Source organism: Sciurus carolinensis, chromosome 8, assembly GCF_902686445.1.
Source record: "Sciurus carolinensis chromosome 8, mSciCar1.2, whole genome shotgun sequence".
Lineage (NCBI taxonomy): Eukaryota > Metazoa > Chordata > Mammalia > Rodentia > Sciuridae > Sciurus > Sciurus carolinensis.
Genome location: NC_062220.1, coordinates 115,068,576 through 115,096,186, shown reverse-complemented (window position 1 = coordinate 115,096,186; position 27,611 = coordinate 115,068,576). Strand labels below are relative to the sequence as shown.

General features: G+C 42.3%; 1 protein-coding gene across 3 annotated transcripts in view; it reads right to left on the bottom strand.

Moving 5' to 3' along the window:
- The window catches only part of Osbp2 (oxysterol binding protein 2), a 164,168-nt gene that overhangs the window by 72,341 nt on the left and 64,216 nt on the right, over positions 1-27,611 (bottom strand). The gene's annotated exons all lie outside the window — the stretch shown is intronic.

Below are 27,611 nucleotides of genomic sequence, written 5' to 3'. Positions count from 1 at the left end.
GAGCTAGTGGCAGCACCATCCATCCTCCCAGTTGTTTAGGCCAGAAACCTTGGAGTCATCCTTGGCTCCTCTTAGAATCATGTTCACTTGGTCAGCACATCTTGAGAGCTGTACCACCCAATACAGCCAGGATCACATTGTTCCTCACCACCCCACTGCTGCCCCGGAAGTCCACCACCCTCTCATCTTGCTTGTGTGTGGACTCTTACAAATCCTTCCAGCAAATTTCCCTGTTCCCACTCTGGCTCCCACCCTCCAAGCTCAGTACAACACCCTAGAGATGTTCAATGTTTCTCCCCCCGCGGACTCAGTGTTCATATCCTCACAAACAGACTTCCATGATGTCACAACCTCATCCACCCATTTCCCTGCCCTCCCTCCGCTCCTGCACACTGATGTCCTGGCTTAAACACACAGTGGCTGCAAGGCAGTCCAAGCCTTATGGGGGCTCCCACCACTTTGGATTTTGTCTTGTCTTTCCCACTGAACTATATAATCTGAGTGCCAGGACTGGGTTTTACCATTGCTCCATCCCTAATAATGCCCTTTCCCATACTGCCATCTCACAGTGCAGAGCCAGTGGGATTTATCAAATGTAATTTATTGAAACAGAATCCATTTTCATCAATTTAAAAGATTTTCAAGTGCACATCAGAACTCCTGTTTTAATGTCTAACAGACTTAGGGAAGGTGGTGCTGGGTCAATGATTCCTTCCAGGCTTTTGAAGCAACTGAGTACTGCTTCTATTTACAGAATTAATCTTTAGCAATTACGTGAGTGTACTGGACCAGGGGATATAAAGCATTAAACCATTCTGGGCGTTAGTTTTCTGGCTACAAAATGAAGAGCATAATAATGATGGAAATGGTTCCCAGAAATGAAGTGCTGACTGGACATCAAGCACTGGGCTGCATACTTCACTTACTTGATCCTCATAGAAAAGCCTTGTTAGGTAGGTTCCACCAATACCACCCCTGCCTTTTTTTTTTTTTTTTTTTTTTTAACAGATGAGGATACTAAGACACTTAGGGACAGTGATTTACCCCAGGTCATCAGGTTTGGCCAGGGAACCTGCTTGTTCTGAGAGGACACATTCTGAACCTTGCTCTGTGGGGTCTTTTAAGCATGTGCAACCAGAGGCCTCATAAAAAGAAGAAGAGGAAGAAGAAAAAGGAGCAGTGTTTTGAATGCTTTGAGAAAATGTTCACAAACATACAGGCAATTTTTTTTTTTAACATGAGGTTTCACCACATTGCCCAGGCTGAGCTCAAGAGATCCTCAGCCTCTCAAATAGCTATGACTACAGGTGCACACCACTCTGCTCAGCAATCTTTTCAGGATTTGCATGTGCAGGAATAAACCCAATCCAAGATATTTAACCAGACACTATGACATCATGGAATCTGAAAACTGAAAGAATCTATCTAATGCAGGTCTGTGTGCTCTGTCCTGAAAGCTGAGGGAGGGAAGGGCAGAGGAGCTCAGTACTACATGCCTGGCTTCACAACTAGTGATCCCTGGCACCACCATCTCTACCGACTTACCACAGTGTACCTGACAAGTTAGGGAACAAAACACGATCAGGAAAACAAGTGAAATAGTCAAGAAAAAATACCAAAGAATATCATGCAGTCCCACTAAAACACACATACATACACAAATTTCCCCTTTCTATATAATTATTTTACACTGTAAGTCACATCAAAAAAATTATCAGATTCTGCTTGTGTGAAATACTTAAAAGTCTAAAGCTTAGTTGAACCAGCATCAAGAAGGATGCCAATGAGTCCTTCAAGAAGATATGTTAGCTGAAAAGAATTGACCAAGCAGCAAGGAAGGCAAAGAGAGCATAAGTTGATTTCTGGGTAGTTTCAACTGCTCTACCAGCTTCCCTAAGCCTGCATGTTCCCCTCCCTTCCTGTGTAGGTGAGGCTGAGCCCTAGAGCCTCTCCTGTACCCTGTGTCTGCCCTCATGCATCCTGAGTGTCTCTTGAACAGCTTCAGGTGCTGGTCCCCAGTCACCCTCATTGTGACCTCCTAAAACTGAGTGCATCAACTCTGAGACCTTCCTGAGGTCTACTCACCACAAATACTCTGGCAACCCTAGAGGCAGCTGCAACACTCCCTCTTAGCTTCTATCTGACCCTAAATCAAGGGCAGCTGATCTGCTCAACTCAGTCTTTAGTTTCCTCTCCTGTCTGTAGTAGTTGGGCTCCTGCTGCTTCAAGAGCCTCCTCAGAAGCCAGGCTCCCCATTTCTGCTTGCTACCAGGGAACACTGTTAATTAGACTCCGTTTCCATTATATTTCTTGTTTTGCTTAGTATTATGGTGCATGCATCTATTCAACTGAAATTCATATATCCATATCAGGGTGTGCGTGTGTGTGCGTGCACACATATCCATCATTCATTCCAATACTGGAAACAACAGAGGAACAAATCCTGCAGGTATTGATGGAAATTCAAGAAAACGGCACAAGGCCTTTAGGGGCTACATGGCAGTGCAGTAAGAACCACAAGTACTTCTACACCTGCAGCCCAGTATGATGAAATGGATTCATCACAAGTGCACAATGGGAAAGAAGCAAAACACTCGGTACTTAATGCCATTTGTTGCAAAACCCTAGAAGTAACCTAAGACTCCAACAGCAAGTGAATGGTTATTTCATCAACTTCATGGGATATCATGAAACCACTTGGACTTAAATAGGTTATGCCTCTGCAGCAATAACTCAAAAACAAAATGTTGAGAGGGGGAAAAAATGGAAAATCACACAATGTTATTTTAATTGAGTGAAAATTATGCATGTACAGACATACTAAAATAATAGGATCACAGGTGAATTTTCTCAAATCTGGGCTTTCAGAGTGCTCTGAGCTTCTTTTCCAGGACACAGCATACTCTAATGGGATTCTTATTTATTTGTCCATCTCCCACACCAGACTGAACTCTTTGAGGGAAGAGACTATGATCTTTTCTCAGTATTCTCAACCTCAAGGTGACCAGGAACATGGTAGGTGCACAAAGAATGAATGGGTACAGGAATGATTAGATCAATGAATTGACTGATGAAAGCAGCTTAATCACTCACCAAGAGCCCTGTTTGACTCAGTCAATCAAATCACATCACCCTCCTGCCTTCCCAAACTACCATTGCTGCTGCCTGGAGCCTGCATCTCTGGTGCATACCCCCTTTTTCCTCTGCACTCCGTGCCCTAACCTTGATGCAGAGGTGAGGAGGGTTTGAGAGTCCTGTGGGAGCAAGATCCAGTGGTGGCTTCCTGACCCAAGTTGATCATAGCCCTCAACCACTGTGGGATTTGGGGATGTGTGTCACTCCCTCCAGGTCTCAGGTTCATCATTAATGAGGGCCTGGGACCCACCACAGAGAGGCATTGATCTGCTTCATGTTGGTCTAGAGAATCAAGTTCTCCAAGGGTCTATCAGACATGCATGTTTCCTGTGGGGCTAGCTCAAGTATGAAAGCTTTGGAAGCAGCAGTGTTCTAAGAATAGCCATGTTATAGGTGCTGAATGCCATTCTCATCAATAAATGAGTCTCCACTGAAGCCAAATAATTAATTCAAGAGCAACTTATGATAATGGGTTGCTAGACAATTAAAATAAGCTTCTGAGGGAAAAATTCAATTTATTGTTGATTATTTAGATTTAAAAAAATGGGAATGGGAGGGAGCACACCATTCAAGTCAGTTTGAAAAAAGAAAAAGCAAGGCTTGGTGCCTGGGTTGGATTCTGTCCACACATGACCTCTGCTCTTAGGGGCAGCAGAAGAGGTAGAGGCTTTGTCCTGTGGAGAGCAAGGGGCTACACAGGAATCCTGTATATGCATTTGGAAGGGACTGCCTGCCTGTGGGTTTGGTCACCTGGAGGGGTCAGTCCCACCCAGCAGCTTAGAGGACACTGGCCTCTGCCCAGTCTCATTTGATTTCCTAAGTCAATTAGTAACTAAAAGGCCTTTTGCTTGTTTGAGTCCTTATATTACTTTCACCAAGAAATCCCTTAAGATAATCAAAGAGCAGGAATTCCTAAGGGATTATTGTTCATTTTTTTAGTCTTCAATTATTCCTTTTTTTAAAAGAAAATGACAACCAAAGGAATTTAAAATATAAATCTACTGCAGAATGTTCCCCCTTCTTTGTTGTTTATTAAAGCAACACAAATTAACAGCCCTGATGTACCCTTTTAAAGTATATTAGAATGGTCAAAAGTATTTACTTATTAACATCTAATACCAGTGCGATTACAGGAAAGCTCTCATGCTTACAAATTGGTGGCATGGAACATCAGAATGCTTATTCCATAAAGGGATAGTTCATGTTGCTGCTGCTGCCCTTAACTCAATAATCTGACTCCTGAGAATTTCCCCTCAGGAAGCAATTCAGGAGAAGCAAAAAGCTTTCTGTACAAAGACATTCATGGCATCATTATCTAAAATAACACAAATGGGAAACACAAGTGTTCAACAATTGACAGATGATTCAAAACATTAGAGGACATTGACTCCATGGAATATTATACAGTCATTAAAATTATCATTATAAAGATAGAGAAAATGATAGCTATAATATGGGGTAAGAAAGGCAGAGTATAGGGCTGGGGATATAACTCAGTTTGTAGCTTGCCTTGCAGGCACAAGGCCCTGGGTTCAATCCCCAGCAACACACACACACACACACATACACACACACACACAAAAGGCAGAGTATGAAGTACCATGCTTAATAGAATGAAAAAGATGGGAAATATATGCACATGTGAAAAGGGAAGGGGAAGGAATGTGCAAAAATCAAAAGCAGTTTTGTGAGGCTGTGAGATCAGTGAGCAATTTCCTATATTCCAAATATTCTTCCTATGCAATCGCTCCCATAGTAACAAGGTACATTCAATCAATTGAATAATCATTTGAAATCCTCTCCCAAGGGGACAAAGGAAAAAGAAAAGAACCTGCAAGGAGTAGGTGCCCTGTTCAGGGAACATGAGTTCTGAGACCCCAGGAAGGTCGGCACATGGGTTAGCAACTAGAGAGCAGAAGTCAGGGGAGTGGGCCAAAACAGTTTTAACATCAGTCAGGCCCAGACCTCAGAGCCAAATGAATGAGCCTGAGCTCACATTTGCAGCCTGCTCCCCAGGTAACTTTAAGCAAGCACAGGAGCTCTCTCTCTCTGTTATGGTCTGAGCCGTATGTCCCCAAATTCCTATGTTGAAGTCCAAACACCCAGCACTTTACAAAGCGACTTTTGGAGACAATCAAGATAAAATAAAGACATAGAGGTCCTAATTCAGTATGACTGGTGTCCTTATAAGAAGGGAACTATTCCGTATTTTACTATATCAATGTCAGAATCTTGGTTCTGATGTTATACTGTCACTTTTGGATAAACTGGGAAAAGGGTACAGGGTGTCCCTATTCTTTTACAAATGTGTGCAAATCTATCAGTGTCAAAATAAAATGTTTAATGAAGAGAAAAAAGAAAGGGGAGATTAGGACCTGCAAATATAGACTGAAGGACAACCATATGAGGACACAGCAAAGAAGTAGCTATCTGCAAGCCAAAAAGAGAGGCCTTAGAAGAAACCAAACCTGTTGATGGTTTGATCCTGGACTTCTAGTCTCCAGAAATGAGAGAAAAAATTTGTTGTTTAAGCTGCCCAGGTTGTGGTGTTTTGTTATAGCCCCTGAACTAAGACACTTCCTTATGCAAAGCCATGAAGATGACATTGCCAATGCAGACAGACACTTGCCTAGAAAAAATGCCAGGCACCCCCAAATCACTGACCTAGACAAGGCATTCACTAGCAGAGTTAATCTCAATGTCCATCAAGGAATTAGTTTAACTGTGAAGTTCAGAATAACTATGAAGCCTGGTCAACCATAGCTTCTCTTCTGATGCTCATGGCTACTGAAGTGAGGTTGGGCAGGATGGACAGCACTGCTATGTAGCTGGCAAAATGGAAGTTGAGGGGTTTTAAAAGTTCACAGTGAAAGAGCAATCAAAGACCAGAGAAGGGTAAAGAATGTAACATTTTTAGCCTCCAAGCTCCATCCCCCACATTAAAAAATAAGCTCTGATTGATAGATCTTACAACATAAGCATTCCAAAATTCCACAGCACCTCAACCACCATAAACAGTTAAAAGATAAGTAACAAAGAGAAAATTTTGCAAAATATGTAAACAATAAAGGAGAATAATCAGAACTAGAATGAGCTTCCACAAATCAATAAAGACCCACAAGTGTATGCAAAGAATAAGATGACTCAGGTATGAATGTACAAATCACAAAGTGCATATAGTCGGCCAAAAAGCAGATAAAAGTATTTGTCTGAGGGGTAATAGGGAAATGTGAAACAGAGCAAAAAAATGAATTTTTTGTTTACCCATCAGAGTTAACAAAGTGAAAAGAACGACAGGATAATTTTGGTTGATAATCCACACACTGTTGGGAGATACATGTTTATACATTCTTTTTTGGTTGACAATTTGATAGTGTCTGTTGATATTTATCATGTACATGTCTTTGCAATTTCACTCCTAGGAATCTTTCCTATGGAAAACAAAACACATGTAAAAGAAGGTTACTACAACACTCTAATAGTAATAAAATGTAAAGAACCTAATTGTCCATCCAGAGGGACATCACTAACTAAAATATACACTATGGAATTCTATGCCATTATTTTTAAAAGGAGATATAGGTCTATTTGTATCAACATCTGAGGGAAAAAGCAAGCTCCTTACTAATATGTACAATATGATCTCATTTAAATATGTGTATATATGTATGTGTGGGTATGCGTGTCCTTAAATGGCTTTGCAAAGATCTGGAAAAGTAATTTTAACAAATTGGTGTGCATGGCTCTTGGGAGGAAGGTAAAATGCAGGGAGGTGATGGAAGATGACTACATTTTATGTTATATATTATAGAATCATTTAGTTATTTTATTATCTTATGTTTCCTACCTGAATGTAATTTCTCAACAAATTATAATTGGAAGAGTGTGCCCAAATCAATTCCTGCTCATGATACCCTATAAAGGACTCTCTTATCAGTGGATGGTCAGGCATAAAGGAGGGTATTTAATGGGTGAGTTTAGAGGCAGGAAGGCCCAGAAGTCACATCAGAGAAGCCACCACATCAGATCACACAGACCAACCTGGCATGCAGCAATCAGAGAGGGGCTGGATCATTTGGCGCACCCGTGGCACAATCCCCATGAGGCGGAGGAGCAGAGCCGCCCATGGTGACGGGCCCTGCAAAGAAGGGACACAGCTGCAACCAGATGTAGGGGGGCAAAGAAGAGTTCAGGTACCTTTTATCAAATCATGCTGCAGGTCTCACCCCGCCCTCAGTTTCCTGGCTGCTGGCAGAAGCTCATGGACATAGGCACCAATAACCTTCAGAGTAATGGCTGTGACTCAGGGATGAGGCCCAGGAGAGAGACCTATGGGGGTATTTAGGCATCTACCTGCATTACTTTACCAGGTCTACTCTGGGCAGCATAGTCTGGAAAGGTGTTAGGAAAAGCGTCAGAAATAGAAAGAGGGTTTTGTAGGCAAGTGTAGACCGAAGACATAGGAAAAGATAAAATGACAGGTGCACTGTGGCTTAGAGTCATCCCTGAATCCAGTGGCACTATATGAAGCCTTGGGTCCTTCTTGTGGTAGGCCTGAGTTACACCAACCACCCCTCTTTTTTTTTTTTTTTTTTTTGCGGTGCTGAGGATTGAACTCAGGGCCTTGTGCTTGCAAGGCAAGCACTCTACCAACTGAGCTATATCCCCAGCCATGAACCAACCACCCCTCTTTGAAACCCCGTTTCCTGGTCCTTCTGCCACACACCCTCTGTCCTCCAAATCTCCTCTTGTTCCCACTACTAGGCAATCCTCACCTCCATTCTCTTCCCATTTCATGCTGGGGCCCAAGTCATGGGGTCCATGACTGCAGCTCCAGGTCCCAACACTCTGTCAATGTTTCTCCATCAGTAGAAGTGAAGTCTTTCCCTCTAAGCTTCAGACCTCCATAGCCACCCAGATTCCATCCCCCACCCCCACCTATTTCCAACAGAGCCCAACATCTCTCCTTTGCTCCTTCATGATAACCTTTCCCTTTATGGACAATTCTTTGTCTCCAGGTACCATAAGGAAGCCTGGGGGTCTGCTGCTATGGTTTCTCCCTCTCCTTGAGCCCTTACATGGAATGAATCCCCAAAACCCTTCGAAATCATTTGCAAATCCACACCCTTTTTTCCAGCTACCCTCTCTTGTTCATTTCTGAGATCTCAGCTTCCACATTTACCCCTTCAGATCTGTCCTCCAGGGTATCACAGGGACAGTTTACTGAAAATATCATCTGCTCCCTGACATTTCCCTTCCATCACTCCCTCATACCAACAGTAGCCAAGTTCAACTTCAAACTCCTTTACAAACTATAGTCTACTGGGAGCTGTGTGGGTCTTACCACTCCAGATTTTAGCCTTGACTCCACCTACTGCTCCCTCCCTTCCCCGCCTGTGTTCACCTGGCCTGAGATGAACTGCCTCTCTTTCCTTGGCTGAGTTCTGCTACACTCTGAGCAGTGGGTGTGGGACCCCTCTCCCCCAAGAGAGCCTTAATGATAGTTGCCTCCCCAGCAAAGGTGGCATGGAAGACTGCCTGGAGGAAGGGCCTTGCTTAGAGTTCTTGTCAGACTTTTCCACCTCTCTTGGTACACTTACCACACTGACTCATAAAGATAAGAATCGTCTCCCTGCAAAATGGTCAGCACCTTGAGGGCCAGGAAAAGGGTCAGTACTTATTGGATTTGTTTCCTAGGGCTGCCCATACCTGGGAGGTTTAAAACAACAGAAATTCATTCTCTCACAATTTTAGAGGCAAGAAATCCAAAATAAAGGTGTCAGTAGGGCCATGCTCCCTCCAAATGCTCTAGAAGAGAATCCTTCCTTGCCTGTTTGAGTTTCCAGTATCTCTAGGCATTCCTTGGCTTGTGACAATGTCATTCCAGTCTCTGCCTCCACCTTTCTATGGTCTTTGCCTCTCTCTCTTTCCTCACATGCTGTTTTTTTCTCTGTGTGTGTCTGAGTCCAAATTTCCCTCTTCTTATAAATAAACCAGTCATATTGCAATAGGGACTACGTGAATAACTTCAACTTGATTCCATCAGCAAATACTTTTTTCCCCCAAATAAGGGCATATTCACAAGTACATGGGGTTGACTTCAACATATCTTTTGGGGTGTGGGGGACACAACTCAACCCACAGCATTCACTTTGGCATGACTGGTGCCCAGGCTCAGATCTCTGTGAATGGCCAACTGAGCAAGAGTGATTGGGGTCTAGGCAGTGGGAGGAAAGCTCAGAGGAGGAAGGTGACTTAAATGAGGCAGCTCTGGAAATGCACCTGGTAGAGGTGGGGTGGAAAGAAACACATTCAGGCAGGATAAGGAACACTAAATTGGGGAGGAAGGAAACCAGCTTCATGAGTAGCCTTGGCTCTGTGCCAAGAAGGCCTGCAGAAAGGTCCTCTAGTGGTTCCAAGGCATCTACCTTCATCCCAGAGGCAGTAGTGGGCCAGGGAAACTTCATCAGTAGAGCAGTTACAAGAGCAGAATCTGTGTCCCTGAAAGATTAATCTACCTGGGGCCCACAGGGGTACTTCTCAAAGGGACCCCATGCAGGACAATGGCCAAGTACAAAATATTGCAAAAAGTCAGTGTATAATGAGCAACTGAATCAGGGCAGTGACGGCATGACTTGAGGGAAGGAATAGAATCCAGAGAGAGTGTGAGAGAAAAATAGATATGGTCTGGCTTCAGACAGCAAGGAAAGGAAGGAATTCATGGGGTTGAAGTTCAGGGTGAGAGACAGAGGAAGGGGACCAGTAACTGAAATGGTGGCCCAGGAAAGGGAGCATGGCAATGCATGGTTTAGCATCATGAATGCCACTCAATTTAAAAAGCAAGCTCCTGGGTACACTCATTAAGTAACCATCGAGGCGGGCTGTGTGTGCAAAGCAGCTATAAAAGATCCATACAGGCTTCGTAAATAATTCAAGTTTATGGGCAATAAGCATGTCTTTTTATATCAATGCCTGGTACCCAAGCTGTTAACAGCAGGCGGGATTAGAGAAAGGTCTCAAGCCATGAGAAGTAGAAATTCAACTGAATAACATTTAAATGATCTCATCACCCCAGGAAATGGAAATCAATGTAGTCTGCAAATGGCAACCATGCACCAGCAGAAGCCAGATGGAGCTGCTTCCCAGGAAGGGACCTCAGGGACAGAGAGAATTGTCCATCTCAGTGGCATCTCAAGGATCCATAGAGATCCTTGGACCAAGGAAGTTTTTTCTGAGAGAGCCACAAGCAACATCCAGGATCTCCACAGAGATATTGTGGTGCAGAGACCATTAGGAGGGGCTCCTATCCTGTGGGGAGGAATAAAGACAATCCTCCATGGATGAGTCATTTCTTCTCTGGATCTCAGACTCTTCATTCATATCAAGAAAGGTTTGGCTCAGTTGATTTCCAAGGGGTCTTACACCTCTCAGTTCTGCTTACTGCTATGACTGCTCTCCCTACTGCTGCGATCACAAGTCCCATTCCTGGGAGGGGATAGGATGATCTGGCAGAACAAACAGGGAAGGTACCAGACACTAACTCCTTCCTATTGTGATTCTGCCTGACTGGCCCTAACATCTGCTTCTTCTTGTCTCCCAGTAATGGGGTGCTGTCACCTTAATATGAGGAGAAAGCACTGAATTTTGAGATTGGAAGTCAGAGTCACTATGGCCCTTTTCCATACTGCTGGAGAGGGAGAGAGGGAGAGACAGGAAAGGGGAGGGGGAGGGGAAGGGAGAGGGAGAGGGAGAGGGAGAGGGAGAAGGAGAAGGAGGGAGGGAGGGAGAGGAGAGAGGGAGAGAAAGAGAAATCAAGAGGGACAGCAGCAACAAAACCTCCTTTGCCGTGAAGACTTGCCTGGAAGGGGTTTCTCTGAATAGAGACCTGTTATAACCTTAGGCACTGAGGTTTCATCCCTCCTGGAAGAAAATGGTACCTTTGTCTTTTTTGCCCAACTTCCACTACTGGCCAGCCAAGACTCCAGGATGATAGCAACCCAAGAATGGTTTCTACCTTGGGAATACCACCTCCAACAGGACCAGATTACCTGAAAATAAGCTGTTGTTTTTATGGCCTTCACAGTTTGAGTATAAACATAAATTTGAGGGGATTTGACTGAATACACTCATGTTCTTTTAATACTAGTGAAGGTAAATTATGGCAAGAGATTTAAAAATAACATTGAGCATCTACATGCCAATCCTATGCTAAGAGTTCACATACCAGGCAGGTATTACTTTCTCCATTTTATGAATAAAAAAATTTGAGGCACAAGAAGGCTAAGTCATGGCATACAGTGAATGAGAGGTTGAAATTGGTATTCAAATCCAGGCGTCTCAATAAGTAAAGTTGAACCTCTTTTCATTCCATGACACTGCACAGTAGCTATCACCATCCCTAACTCTTGCTACTATTCTATCAGAAACTCAAGATCAATTGTTTTCCCCCAAAATAAAATGTATTATATTGCTAAATATTCATCATGACATCTTCATTTTCTGCCTTAGAAATCCAGACAGAAATTCTGCTCATATTTCTCATGTACTTTTCCTAAATGCAGGCTTGCATGTGCATACAACCAATTACAGGTATTCTGAACAAAGACTGTGAACTGAACCTAGCACTAAGTATTACCCAGGGTCAACCCTCAAGTAATATCTTCTTCAGCTACAGAGGAGAAAATGAACCCATTTTAATTATTAAGGAGGTTTTAAGTTGCTCAGACTATGGATAAAAATAGGTAGCCTTATTACATTATAGGTGTGCAGCTTGCTAAAAATACACATATATCTCTCAACTTGATCTAGCTATGGAAAACTTTTTGCTATAAATGTAATTTTTAAAACAAATGACATGCAAAACTCAAATGCACTATTTTTCTAAAGCAAAAACAATGACCTACTGTTTTTCTGGCCTTCCATTATATTTTTGGACTTCATATTTTTTATAAAACAAGTCAGCAAGGATGTCAAAATATAGTCATGAGTCAGCCATCCTTCCAGACAATCACTCCCTAAAGGGGATCATTCATCTGGCCAAAATACAAAGTTCTTATACCATAGGTAAAAAATACTGGGATGGAGAAAAGTGCTCAAGAATAATGTAAATCAAGTATCTGTCAGATATGCAGTTATTATACTTTCCTTGTTTGACCTTTGCTTTCTGTAGAACATTGACGAGAAACAAATGGTACCTGGGTACCAAGTGGTCTGCTTTAAGAAACTAATGCTAACACACTCTTGGCATGTATTTCCAACAGTACTGCAGCACCACTGCAGCTCACACTGACCCTAAAACCAGCACATCATCTCTCATATTTCCACCTCGATTCCATTTCATCGGCACTGTCAGGCATCCGAAGATCCAAGGCGGCTGCCCACCAGAGTCATTTCTGATGTATACAACTTAGGCTAGACAGACAGAACAAAACATACATCCCAGGCCTCCAGTCTTGAGTCTGTCAAGATTCAAAGCTTCATCTAAACCCACTGGGTTAGAATTGGCATCTCACAAGGATTGGAATTTAACACAACTAGTCCTCTATGGGACCTTGAAGGATGGTCCCACTACCTACATTCCACTCTTTCCACTCTGTCACCTTCCCAACACACCAAAATTCTTTTGTCTAGTCAGCAAAGCCCCCCAGAAACCCACCCACCCAACTCTATGAGTTAAGAGGTCTATCTGTCTGACCTTGCCAGGTGATGGAGATGGGAACCGACTGCTGGTAGGATCGAAGACAGAGGTGACCCATCAAGTTTAAACACATCTCCCCCCTTCAGCAGATGGCTCAAGGCAGGAGGGGGCAGCTTTAAGAGCCAAGGAAGCCCAAGGCTCTCTGGCTGGGTAGTTGCCCAATGTGACCCCAAACTGCTTACTCAGAGGCACAGGCAGGATGGAGAAGGGTTTTCCTGTAGCATTCACCACTGGAGTTTAAAATCTCCTTTGCGTGCTGGGAACACACACACACACACACACACACACACACGCACAAACGCAGGGAGTGCCTGCCCAGTATCCACTCCAGAGCACTTCTGCCTTAGTCCAGCTCACTTACAACAGCCAGGTGCATAGAAATGACCCTTGCCCTTGAAGCCCTATCATGGCATCTCAGGTGCCTAAGGAGACAGGGAGATAGGGAAAAGGCATTACTTCTTGCTTGGAGCCCCAGTGAAGGCTGAAGCTTGCCCTCCTCTGCTAAAAGATGGCTGGCCTCTGTCAGGGCGGAATTCCAGTGATCGGGCTTACCAGGACCAGCCCCCCCTGTACAGAGAGGGGAAGCTGTCACCCCTGTGACACCAGCCTGGGCAAACAGTCCTTCCTGGTGCTGAGCTGTGGGCTGTACTCAGGGCGAAAAGAACAACCCTCCTGACTGTCCGACTTCTGGCTAAAACCCTTTGTCCCCTGGCTTGTGAGGACAGAGGGGCCTGCCCTTCATCCCAAGACTGGGGTTAGTGCAGGGGCGGACCTCTGAGTACTCGGCTTCTTCAAGCTGCTCAAGATCGGGGCTGGAAAATTCTTTACAAAGGGGAAGGAAATCGAGATCTCATGCCTCAGGGCCCATCTGCCCCATCCCTGCTCTGCCTGCCCCGACTCACCCCAGTAAGGGGCTCTCGAGTGTGGATGTGGGTCCGGCCCCGAGGCTGCGGGGGCTCTTGAAGCTGCCACCGCCGCCGCCGCCTTCCCGCCGCCGCGCTTTCAGTCCATCTCCGTGCAGTGCCAGCTGCCACTGCCGCGCCGAACCGGGGAGAAGGAGGGCGGTCCTCGGATTGGGAGTGTGCGGCCCGGCGGCCGGGGTCCCGCCTCCCAGCCGCGGCCGCCGCTTCAGCACCGCGGACAGCGTCCAGCCCGCGCGCTCCCAGAGCAGCCACGCCAAGTAGAGCCACTCTCCGCCAGCGGGTCCTTCAGCCTGAGAGCGGCAGGGGCGCGCCGCGTCGAGTCCTCATTCCTCCAGCTTCCTCCCCACCCACCGAAGGAGACCGCCTCCGCCCCCCAGGGCCCGGCTCCAAGAGCAAAGGGCGCCGCCAGAGGCCACCGGGTTGGTGACGAGAGGACCCGACGCGCCTCCACCAGACCTGTCCCAAGCAGGGATTAGTGTTTTCCCAATCTGCGGGCTAGACAAAGGCGAGCTCTCCGTGGCAGGACGCGGACGCTCAGTGGAAGGCTCAGTTTAGCGTCTTAAAATGTCCGAGCACGATCAGGAACCCGACCCGGGCCTAAGGGCGTTATCTTGATCCAATCAAGGCCGGAGCGGGGCCGGCCCCTTCCCTGGGTCGAGCCGGGGGAGGGCCTGTGGATGGCCTGTGGCTCGAGCCCTCATTTCTCCACTATCATATGTCCTGGTGTTGCAAGGAATTAACCAGCTAGCGAGTCTATCTCGAGAACTCGAGGTGCAGGGGCCATCTCCACCTAGAATCACTTCTCTCCCATCCATCCACCCCCATCTTTGGTGACACAGAGTCAGTCAATAAACAGATGAGACTGCTGGAGCCTGGTGACATCACGCAAAACCGCTTCTACGTTTTTTCATTTCTGTTCAGATCTCTTCTGGTGCTCCCTGTCTCCAGTCAGGAGAAGTCCCCCGCCGAGATGAGGGAGTCCTGGTTCTGACTTGGCCTCTGCAACAGACCAGCAACATGACCGAGTCCACTGTAGCATTAGTTTCTTCTCTGAGATGTTGGTGTGGAGTTTTCCTCTGGTCAGAAGTCTGAAGTAACTCAATCTATCTAGGGAAATGCCCACTGTATGGCCTCCCTGAAGCCTTTCAGGAGTCCAAAGTCCACAGCTTTCTAGAGGAATGAGAATACTCTACCTGTACTGAACTAAATTGGCAACTCCTGCCTGCACAACTTTTTCTGTCTCATTAATTCAAGTCCAAAGACATCTCAGTTTTTACCATTTGCGAAGCCCCATGCCCATGCCCCTTTGAAGGGGGAAAACTGAATGGTATGAATTCAAGTTAGGATTCATAAATTCTGTCCAAGCAGGCTTAGGACCCTCTGCTCAAACGTTCACAAAAAGTGGGAAATTGAAAACATTCATGAAGAGCACAGATGGTACAGGAGTGGTAATCTGCCATTCAGGAAATATGGTGAGGAGCAGGGGCCCCTTCAATTTTCCCAACAGGGAGGAAGAATTAACAATCCATATGTGGTGCCTTGGTGAAGGGAGAACACTACTTCTACTTGAAAAGTACTTCCAAGAACTTCTTTTCTCTTTATCTTTTTAAAAGTAACTTAGAGAGAAGAAACAAGTAAGTGTCCAGGTATACCAGGTTTTGTGAGTTTCCTGCTGCAATGGTCACAGGCATCAGAAGGGGGACAGGCCCAAGTGAACAATGGAGTATCAAGTCTGTCTAGCATGAATTTCTATTGACATGCCTACATTTGTATTGGAGACCCTAAAATATTCAAAATTTGGAACTAAATGAAACAAGCAAGCCACATAACAAGATATTAAATTTCAGTTCAGTTATTTTCTGGTTCTGGAAAAGCCTAAAAAATGGAACAAATACCACTGATTCTCACCCTCAAAGGCTGGAGAGCCCCAGGTTCTTTCCTTCTCTTGCCCCACAGCTCACACCCTTTCCTTTGACTTCCTTTCTACACACTCTTATCTTGATGGGCAGACCATTACTACCACTGCTTTCCATGCCCAACCAGCCAGGAATGCCCCTTTGTCACAAATATTGCTGTTAATTCCAAACCAATCCACTTGCCATCCTCCCAGCCCAGATGTACTTTGTTATGAGCATATCCATGGTTTGTTTCCTCCTACTCCCTCACAATCAGTGCTTCCTTAGCCCACACATTCCTTCTTATCACAATGGGTACCTGGGCCCAGTCTTCCTCCTCTTTCCTTGATCCCCTATGGCAGCCTCCTCCCTAGGCCCTTGCCTCCCCTCTTCACCTACCCCAGAAAGTCTACAAGAGGTCTTATCTTCTACTTTTGTGGGAACCTGTCAGCTCTCAGCAAAGTGGGTTTAGTGCCACTGAAAGATGCCCAGTTCCAGCACAGGTCATATCAAGAATGACACAATTTAAAAATGTTTTGGGATTTATCTAATTGATATTTCTTATCACTACTACCCCCTTCTCACCCTGAATCCACACCCTGCCAAGCCAACCCTAGGGATGGCAGCCTAGTCAGGTCTGTGTTGCTGGTTAGCAGGGGAGAAAGAAGCTCTAGGTTTCTAGAAAATCCATAGAACAAGTTCCTTGCCAGTGGGTGCTAAAGTTAAATGGGCACTGAGAAGGTGTTCAGAATTATCTATTTTAATGACCCTTCCAACAGTTACAAACCAATGTTGGGGCCCTACTAATGCCTCAAAACACAGGTGCTGCCTGTGACTGCTCCACAGTAGTGGTGAGGGGGATTGGTGAGCTACATTCATTTTCTGTTGAATGAAAAACACCTTTGTGACTTCCATCAAAGTAGTATCTGACATAACATATTTCAGGAACAAAGAAGATTGCCAACCAGATTTTTGAGAGCCTCAGATGTGAAGTTAGGCCTGGGATGACGTCCCAGCTCTGTCAGTACAAACAAAGGGAAAGTTCCTTTTTCTCTTTGGGCCTCAGATGCCATATCTCTAATAAAAAGACACTGGGTTAGCTAATTCCTGCAGCACCTTTGAGCTCTTAAAAACCCAATAGCTCCTCAGAAATAAATCTGTGCTTATGTGGTCAGATGATTTTTTTTTTCTGTGCTAGGGATTGAACCTAGGACCTTGTGCATACTAAGCAAGCACTTTACCACTGAAACTATGCCTCCAGACTTCAAATGATTGTTGGTAAGTGTACCAAGACCGTTAATGAGGAAAGGTCGGTCTTTTCAAGAAATGGAACTGGGGAAGTAGATAATCACATACTAAAGAATGAAGTTGGAACTTTAACCATATACAAAACTTAACTCAAAAATGAATCAAAGATCAAAATATAAAAGAGTTCAAACTTTAATGTTAGAAACAAAATAGGGCAAAAGCTTCATGACATTGGAACTAGCAATGATTTCTTAGATATGACACCAAATACATAGATGACAAAAGAAAAAACGGGCAAAATAGACTTTACAAAAATTGAAAAGTTTGTTCTTCTAAGGACACTATCACAAATAAAAAGAAAATCCATGAAATATAAGAAATACTCACCACTCTGATGAGGGATTAATATCCAGAATAGAGAATTAATAACAACAACAAACAACCTAATTTAAAAATGGGCAAGGAGCTGGGAGTATAGCTCAGTGATACAGTACTTGCGTAGCATGTGCAAGGCCCTGGCTTCACCCCACAGCACTGCAAAACAACAACAACAAAAACAACAAGAAACATTCCTCCACTTCTCCAAAGAAGACATATAAAACTCACCAATAAGCACATGGAAAGATGCTCAATTTCACTAATCACTCAATAAATGCAAATAAAACCATGATAAGATGATATCTCCGACCCTTTAGGATGGCTACTATCAAGAAACCAGACAACTGCAAGTGTTGGCAAGGATGTGGAGAATTCAGAACTCTTGTGTTGGAGTGAATATAAAAATGGTGCTGCTGTTGTGAAAAACAGTATGGTACATCCTCAACAAATTTAAAATAGAATTACTGTTATGACCCATCAATTCCACTTTGGGCATATATGCAAAAGAATTGAAAGTAGGGTCTTGAAGAAATATTTGTACACCAATGTTAGGGTAATAATATTACTCAGCTCTAAAGAAAAATGAATTTCTGGCATTTGCTGGTAAATGAATGGAGTTAGAGAATATCATGCTAAGTGAAATAAGCCAAACCCAAAAAACAAAGGTTGAATGTTTTCTCTGATATGTGGAAGATAACCTACAATAAGCTGGGGGAGGACAGGGAAGACTAAAACTACTTTACATTAGGTAGAGGAGAGTGAAGGGAAGGGAAGGGGTATGGAGGAAGGAATGATAGTAGAGTGAAACAGACATCATTACCTCATGTACATATATGACTGCATGACCAATGTGGTCCTGCAATATGTATAATCAGAAAAATTAGCAATTACACTTCATTTATGTATGATCTATCAAACTGTATAAATGCATTCTACTGTCATGTACAACTAATTAGAACAAATAAAAAATAAAAAATTAAAAAAATATGGAAGAAACCCAAGTGTCATTGCTGGATGAACAGATAAGCAAAATATAGTTTATACACATAATGGAATATTAGTCATCCTTAAAAGGAAGAAATTACTGTCTCATGCCACAACATGGACATTATGCTAAATGAAATGAACAAGTCACAAAATGAGTCATGCCATGATTCTACTTATGTGAGGTATGTAGTCTCCATGGATTTAACTACTGGGATTTAAATCTGGGATTGTTGAGACAGGAGAATGGGAAGTCACTACTTAATGGGTATGGAGTTTCAGTTATGCAAGATTTAAAAGTTCTAGGGATGGATGGAAGTGGTTGCTGCACAACCATATTAATGTGCCACTGAACTGTACACTTAAAATAGTTAAAATGGTGAATTTTTATGTTCTGTGTATTTTACCAATTAAAAATTTTAAACTCAATGACTCTTATTTAAAGTATATATATTAACTATGAGTAGAAGACAATTTAAAATAACATTGAGATTTAAATATCAAAGTTATTCCCCTTCTAAATATGGCTATAATGTTTAAAATCTTGTGATACATAAGAGTAAAAACAGGAAAAAAATAAATTCAATCCTGAATACCATCCTTGTAGCATCAGTTGGCCAAGGGAACCTTAGCAAAGTGGATACAGCCCAGGAACCAGCATTTCTCTTGGCAGTCACTAGGCGCCACATTCACATAAAGTCAACCTTGTATGACTGTCCTTAGAGCTCCTAGAAATTTTTCAAAGATTTAATTAACCACTGGCATGAAGCCCATGGACAGTTATGGCAAACACACACACACACACACACACACACACACACACACAAAAACACACACACAGCAATAACACTACAGAAGAGAAAGATAAGCTTTCAGAAGTACAGATGGCTGAAATGCCAAGAGCCAGTGAGAACTACTTGGCATCTCCAATTTGTCCTAGGCAGCTAGATTGGCAAGGAGCTAATTTCAAAATAACCATGGTTGATAAGTTAAAAGATAAAAAGAACAAAAAAGATGAATAGATAGAGCAATTGAACTGTATTGGAAATATATAAGTATAATCAAATGGATATTCTAGGATATAAAACTAAAATATCTGAAATTAAGAATTCATTGGACAGAGAAACAACATGTATCCCATTTGTTTACAATAAAAAAAAGAAAAAAAATAGAGTAGAGGGATGAGGTACTATCGATAAAATTAAGTTGGTCATGAATGCATAGCTGTTGATGCCAATGATATACAGTGATGGTACCTCATGGCTTATGACTATATTCTGTTTCCTTTTGTAAGTAGGTAAAATTTTCCAATAAAAAAAGTAAAAGATGAATGAAAAAAAAAAGAATTAATTGGATAGGTTTAATAGCAGAAGGTATAAAGCTGAAAGCGGCTTTACCGAACTCCAAAATTGGACAATAAAAACCACCTAGAGAGAAGAAAGAATGGAAAAGACAGAGCAGTGTATAAAAGGTTTTGGTGTCAAAAAATAAACTCAAATCATCCATATAATTTGAGTTCCACAAGAGAAAGAGAGAAGAGTTGAGAAGCAGTTGTGGGAGAAATAATGGCCATGAATCTGCCCAATCTAGTAAGAGACATTAACTCACAGATTCAAGAAACTCAGTGAGTCCCCAGAAGAAGGAGAACTATAAACAAAACCTTAGTCAAAGTCCACAAAATCTATCTATTCTATCTATTCATCCATAGTCAAAGTCCTGAAAATCAAAAACAGAGAGAAAATCTTAGAAACAGCTAGAGAAAAAAAGGATACAGGCTGAATGTCCTTTGTCTGAAATGCTTGGGACCAGCGGTGTTTCAGATTTTGAAAATATGTACATAGACTTACTGGTTGAGCATCCTTAATCTGAACATCCAATATGGGAAATGCTCCAAAATCCAAAATATGACAATTAAAAATTTTAAGATTTTGGACATTTCAGATTTCGGATGATCAGAGATAACCTGTATGTTATCTTTAAAGGAGCGATAATAAGACTGTTCTTTTTTCAATATAAAACAAAGAACACAATAGCATCTTTAAAGCTTAAAAAAGAAAGACTTGCTAATCTTGAATTCTATACCCAGTGAAATAATTCTTCTAAAAACTAAGAGGAACTGGGTGTGGTGGTGCATGCCTATACTCCCAGTGACTTGGGAGCCTGAGGCAGAAGGATCACAGGTTCAAAGCCAGCCTCAGTAACTTAGTGAGGCCCTAAGTAACTTAGGGAGACCCTGTCTCTAAATAAAATATAAAAAAGGGCTGGGGATGTGGCTCAGTGGTTAAGCACCTCTGGGTTCAATCCCTGGTACCAAACAATAAAACAAAACAATGAAAAACCAAGATGAATAAGCCAGGTGTGGTGGTGTACACTTCTAGTACCAGCTACTCAGGTCTGAGGTAGGAGAATTGATTGAGCCTAGGAGTTTGAGATTACTTGGGCAACATGATGACAACTTGTCCTTCAAAAAATTTCAAAACAAAAACCAAAAAGCAAAGAATTCACAGCAGGCAGACATATATCACAAGAAATACTTAAAGAAGTGCTTCAGGTAGAAGGAACATGATCTCAAATGGAATGCACAGAAATGTAGAAAGGGATAAAAGAAAATCAGAAACTATGTTCAGTGTAGTTAAGTATAAATACATAATGTTTTTTTTAAAAAATAGCAACCTTATGTACATATATGACTGCATGACTGATGTGATCCTACAATTTGTATAATCAGAAAAATGAGAGATTATACTTCATTTATATATGATCTATCAAAATGTATAAATGTATTCTACTGTCATGTACAACTAATTAGAACAAAAAATAAAAAATTTAAAAATTTAAAGTTTATTATAAAGTATAATACTTTGTAGAGTTCACACATATATGAGTAAAATATGTAACAATAATAATAATACAAAGAGCTAGGGGATACATGGAATTTAACTGTTGTGAGAGCTTTAAATTTTCTGGAAAGTGGTAAGGGTAATAATTTAAGGTAGGCAATAATATGTCAAAGATTCATATTATAATCTCTTTCATTAAAAATAAAAGATACCAGCCGGGTTTGATGGTAGATGTCTATAATCCCAGCAACTTGGGAGGCTAAGATAGGAGGATCACAAGTTCAAGGTCTGCCCGAGCAATTTAGCGAGACCCTATCTTAAAATAAAAGAATAAAGATAGCTAGGGATGTGGTTCAGTGGTAAAGCACCCTGGGTTCAATTACCAGCACTGCAATAAAATAAATAAATAAGACACAAATAAAAATGAAGAGAGGAGGGAATGAAATAATTTAAAATGCTAGATTAATAATTTTAAAATGGGGAAGAAGAACAAAGCATTTGAAGCATATGTCGGAATTACCCTCCTTTTTAAAAGCTGAATAATATTCATTGATGTACCACATTTTGTTTATCCATTCTTCATCAATGGACACCTGGGTTACTTCTATCTTGTTTGGTTACTCTGAATAATGCTGCTGTGGACCTGGGTACAGTGCAACCTAAAGAGCTTTTTATTTTTTTTTTAATTTTTTTAGTTGTAGATGTACACAATATCTTTATTTCTTCATCAAATTTTTTTCATGTGGTGCTGAGGATCGAACCCAGTGCCTCATACGTGTGAGTCAAGCGCTCTACCACTAAGCTACAGCCCCAGCCCCTAAATTGCTTTTTAAATCAACCTTTTAGCTGAACTACAACCTTAATCACATCAGTTTTCAGACAATGTAGTGACAGGATGGAGTAGAGAATGGAGTTGGACTGATGGGGGTACACAGTTGGGTTCTGCCAGTTACTAGCTCAATGACTGTGGGCAAAGAGTACCCATAATGCATGCAGACATGCCAGTCATACAGTAGGCACACATGGCAGTGATTATTGTTACTCTCATTAGCTCAGGGCACTTCTCTACCATGGGACTGGTTGGAGACTCTGGGCCTTCAGAATGCTGTTGTGGAAGACACCTTAACTGATGTTTGTGCTTTCTATATTGTTCATTTTCTCCCCAACACACAAGATGACAAACCAAAAACCATAACAGCTGTCAATCAACTTTTATCTCCATAAAATGTGTTGCCAATCAATGATAATTGACTCAAGAGCATTTTACATTTTGCTTGACAATATTATTTCTATTCATCTGACTCTAAGTACCATGTGCTGAGTGCAAACCCTGATTATGACTGTTTCATGCATAGGCACAATGACTAATGAAATCCTAAAGAACCTATTCATTAAAAAATATAAATGCAAACTTTTTATACTGGGCTTGCAAGTAGATGTCTGCAGGAAGGTTTATAACCTTCGTTTCTTCCATAAACAATACTGCAGATGGAGGATGAAAAAAAAAACATTTGCACTCATAAACTACTTCTTATTATGCAAACCAGTGATTACAACTTCTGCATGTGGCTCCTAAATATTAAGCATTTTGTTGTTTTGATAAATGTTTATGATTTAAAAAAACACAATCCTAATTTTATGGCTATATTTTGGTGATATTTATCAGTATACCCATTGATTTGGGAGCAGGACAGTAGGACAGGTGGGTTCTTAAAGCATTTATCACAAAAGCTCCCAATATCTCCTCTGGGCTAGATCCAGGCCTGGAAGAGGACTGTGATCTCCCTGTCCTGCTTTCTCTGTGCTACTTAAAGTTCTCTGCTCTTCTATTGTTCATTGTTTTTTATCCACAAAGTAGAATTAAGGTTGACAATGTATTTCAAAAGACTGTGGCATGGATATCATAAAGAGCTAGAACTCTTGCCACCTGAAAAAGAACGATGTTTAGAATAGGAATCACATTAGTTTTGACTGTGAAAGTCCTTCCAAGGAATTTAAAAAAATCATTAAACAGATATGAACCCCCTTAGTTTCAGGGCAGCCAGGTGATACAATGAGGCAAGGAAAGAAATATCCCTTAACTGATTTTTAAATTGTCAATCCAAAGGCTTATCAGTCTTGAAATGACCCTTAAACACATTTGCCATTCTCAGCAAGTTACGACATCTCAAAACAATTTCTTTCAATCTACAAAGTATGTCTTCCACCACTCCACCCCCTGCACCTTTGGTAAAATGCAGTTCAATATATCTCTTTGGGGCTGCTTTTTGCATCTTGCTAAAAAGCTTCCCAAAAGTTATGGGCCCAGAGCAAACACACACACACACATACCCCACACAAACCCCAAATTCAGCCCTCAAACTGAGGTCTCCCTTGAATTATCAAGACTCTCTGGCTTTGTCCTTGTGCCTGTCCCTGCTAAATCCATCATGGAGCATTCTTATACCAAGCAGACTGGCAGCCAAAACCTCTACACAAATGGGTGATGGAGTTTCAAGTTGTGATATGTTCTTAACCCCTCCTCCCTGAAGAGTGGGTCAATAGCAGAGTCATGTATTTTCATAGGGCTACATAGCCAAAGTCTTTCCTGAACCTAGACATTTCTAAAAGCCAAAGGTGAAATGGGAAAGGACACAAAGAATAAACCCTGTGTGCTATCCGTATCACCTCTAGCCCCAGGCACCCACACTTAATGGGACACCCCAACAAAACAGTACCTCTGCCAATCCTGCGTCCTCTTTCTCTAGCCTGATCACCTTGTGGCATGTAAATGCAATCTCCCCACAACTTGCTTCCTTTTGATGAGAGCCATCGTCACATGTGTAGCAAGGTGCACAAGAAACCACACGTGTTCCCACTGAGATTTGTATTCCTCCTACCCTCAAATAGCATGGCACAAAATAAAATTAAACTGCAATCTAAAATGGGAATAGTTTCCACTGGTGGAGGAGGCAAAGCTGTTACAGAGAGAGAATCTCAAGGCAGACCCGCATTCTTAGTGATCATTTCATCCTGCCTCATGCTTTTGGGGATAGAATCATCTTTTGATCATTGGTACTGCCTTCTGGAAAGGCTGCACCCAAACTGTCTGCAGCTAAACTGTTTCCTTCCCCTCAGAGTCATGTAGTCAACTAGAGAGCTAGCCTAAGCAAAAGCTCGTTCTATGCAGTAAACTGTGCATAGCTGTACTGGGCTGTCCCAGGGCTTTTTTGGTCTTTCTCTGATTTTCATGTGTTTGGTAAGTCACATTTTCATTCTGCAAGTGTCTGAGCTGAGTGGGTGGGGCCAATGCTGAGGAAAGTTCTCATTCAGTTGTGTTAGCAATTGGCTTCTGGAAATGATGAAAGATGTGCACATCTGGAGAGAAGGTGGACCAGATTCTGTTTTGAAAAAGAGGCTGATTTCACAGCCTATGTAATCCTGGCTTCTGAGTGTACCAGGTTTGTGACCTCATCTGCTTAGCCTACTGAGGTCCTCTCCATTGAGACACGTTTGGACTTCTTTTAGAGCCTCTCTCTGCACTTCTAGATATATTTCCAAGGTGACCCAGTGATTTCCCACACCCAAAGTCTTTTTTTTTTTAATGCTCCAAGTGAGCATCTCAGTTCTTTCCAAGAGGAAACAATGATCAGAGGCTTCTATCATTCAATACCAGTAGTAAATAGTTCATATTCATCTCAGGCATAGGCTCTGAAATGGCAAACAGGTAGGTTAGGCACACTGTAAATAGGCTAATGCCAAGCATTTTTCTGACCTTTTGTTATATGACATATAGATTAGTCAAAGTTAGTAAAAATTAAATGATTCACCCTAACGAAGCCCTGAATCAAAAGTCAACACTTAAAACTAATTAATCAACACTATCCCTGGCATTAGAGACTCATTTCAACAGAGTTAGTGATAATCTAATTTTCTATGAAAGGAGGAATATCATTGCAAGAGCTCTGTGATTCTGAGTCACAGCAAAATCATTTTATCCTCCTCTCTGAATCTGTCAGATTAAATCATACAAAAGGCCTTGGCTGGTTTGTCAGATACCCCAGAGCATATTCTGTCCCTTTGACTGAAGACCCCAAGTAAAAGGGGAGTCATGCAAGCTGTCCACCACAGCTCCCCACATTTTAAAGGATGGATTGTCTCTACTGATGCATTCTCTTTGGAAGAAAACTTTCCATGGGAACCAGGTAGGAGTCTATGTCCAGGATCTTGGCAGCAATTTCAGAGGATGAAAATGGCACCGGGGAAAGAGAGAGAGATGCTGGGCATAGTGGTGCACACTTACAGTCCCAGCTACTTAGGAGACTAAAGCAGGAAGAGTGCCTGTTTCCCAGGGATTAGAGGCTAGCCTGGGAAACACAGTGAGACTCTGTCTCAGAAAAAGAAAAGGAGATGATGTAACTGCCCTCCATTTCCCTGATTCCCTTTCTGACTCAGCCGGAGAGGATGGCTGGACTCTGCAACTGATCCTACTATCCCTGCCATGACCATCATCACTTGTTATTGATGTCCTATGGGCTAGGCATAGTGCTGATACTTTACACATCTTTGTGGCAGCTTGATTCTTCAAATAAATAAACTGAGACTGGTGAGGGTGAGGAGTGGGTTAGATCACTTATCCTAGGTCAGATGGCTATAAAATAATGCAACTGAGATCCTAGCCCAGATTGGCTGGGCTCTGGTACTGTAGACCATATGAGGAACAAACTAGACATAGAGCTTGGTTCTGTTTCCTGAAGTTCTCCTTCCCCTTTGTCACAACCCTCTGATGTTGCCATTTTTCAGCTGGATGCAGAGAAAATAGTCTGCCACTGTCACAGTCTGCCACAATCCAGTCTTGTTCTGATATATCTTGTACCCTGTAGAGGAAACAAAGTCAAGACTTCCAAGCTGCAGCGTTAACACCCTTCCAAGGCTCTTATGACCCTTGGGATTCAGTGGGAAATCTGCTGGTGAAGCCTTTCCTGGTGCTTGATTTGGCCCCTGTAGCCTCATTCTGGGACATTTCCACCCCATCCTATCCCATCCCTCTCTGCTCCTGAAACCCCTGAAGCATCTTTAGTTTTCCAGATGGCCATGCTCTCTCCTCCCAAGGCCTCATTTTCATACTGTACTCCACCCACCTTCTGTAGCTACTTCCTCTTTGCTGTTCTGGTCTCAGCTTTCACATCACCTCCCTCTAGGCAGCTTTCTCTAACCCTCAGCTCTGGCCTAGGTGCCTCTCCTTCTGTGTTCTATCCCAGGGGGAAGCAATTTAGGCACACTGCTCTGTGACCTCTGTGACTTCCAGTGGTTTGTCTGCCTCTTGGCAGCATACAGTGCGGTCCCTGACAGGAAAACTACTTTTGTCTTTCACTGACCCCTCACCTCCTAGCACTGTCTGGCACAGAGAGAAGTGCAGTAAATATTTATTGTAAATATGAACTGACTTAAAATATACTAACTAACCTCTATAAAATTTAGCAAGAAAGCAGTTTCTAAATCGGAACTACGTGTGTAAGACATTGGCAGTTCCAAAATATGGTCCACATGTTAAATGGTTAGAGAAAATATTAATCTACAATTAAAGTATAATATCTGTAATATCAAACAAAGTTCCAAAGGGGTATTTTTAATAAAATTTAGGCTGATTCTGAATGTAGAGGGAAGAGAAAACGCCAATAAATTTTTGATATTAAAGAACAATAAAGGAGGATTTATCTGACTAGTTGTCAAAATATGCTATGAAGCTACAGTGATTAAATTATGGGATACAGACACAGGAATTTATAAAGAGATCAGTGGAGAATAGAGTGTTCAGAAGCAGAATAAGCTATTGGAAAAATCAGATATATTTTTGGAAAACAAAAATTAGATGATTTCCTTACAGCATGCACAAAAACATTCTGGAAGGAAATAAGATGTCTATTGAACTTAGTCCTTTTCAAAGTGATTTGAACTCTACTCTTATCACTAATTGAATTACCATACCATAAATCTATTTCTGAAGGTGCCATTCTGGTGATAAAAATGAAAACCTAGGATTGCAACCTACCATATTTTAATAAGCAATTGGAGACTTGACTGTGAGCCAGCCCACTCAGGACAGGACCACAGAAATCTGCCTTAGTTCTGAAAGTGCTGTCCCTGCTTCTGAATCCTTTTTGTGGAATTCATTCAGCAGATGCTCACATGCTGAAGGTAACTTTCAACTAACAGAGTTTCAAGTAATTTCAGTGGACACTTCCAAGACCCATGCTCTCCTCTCTCCTGGGAAGCTTCCAGGGCTAAGAAGAAATGGTGCAAGGGGTTGGGAAGAGGCACAATTTGCATCAAGATATCATGGTTTTTCTTATTTCCAAGAACTCTCCATTAATTGCATTCTTGTGCAGACATGTCCAATAGCAAGATTTTACATGGCCAGTCAGTTCTGGGGAGCAACCATGTTATCAATATTACAGAGTTATTAATTTACCTTTAGACAAAATTTACTCTCTGAACAAGCCTCCCTGCCTCTGATATGTGGTATTTTATG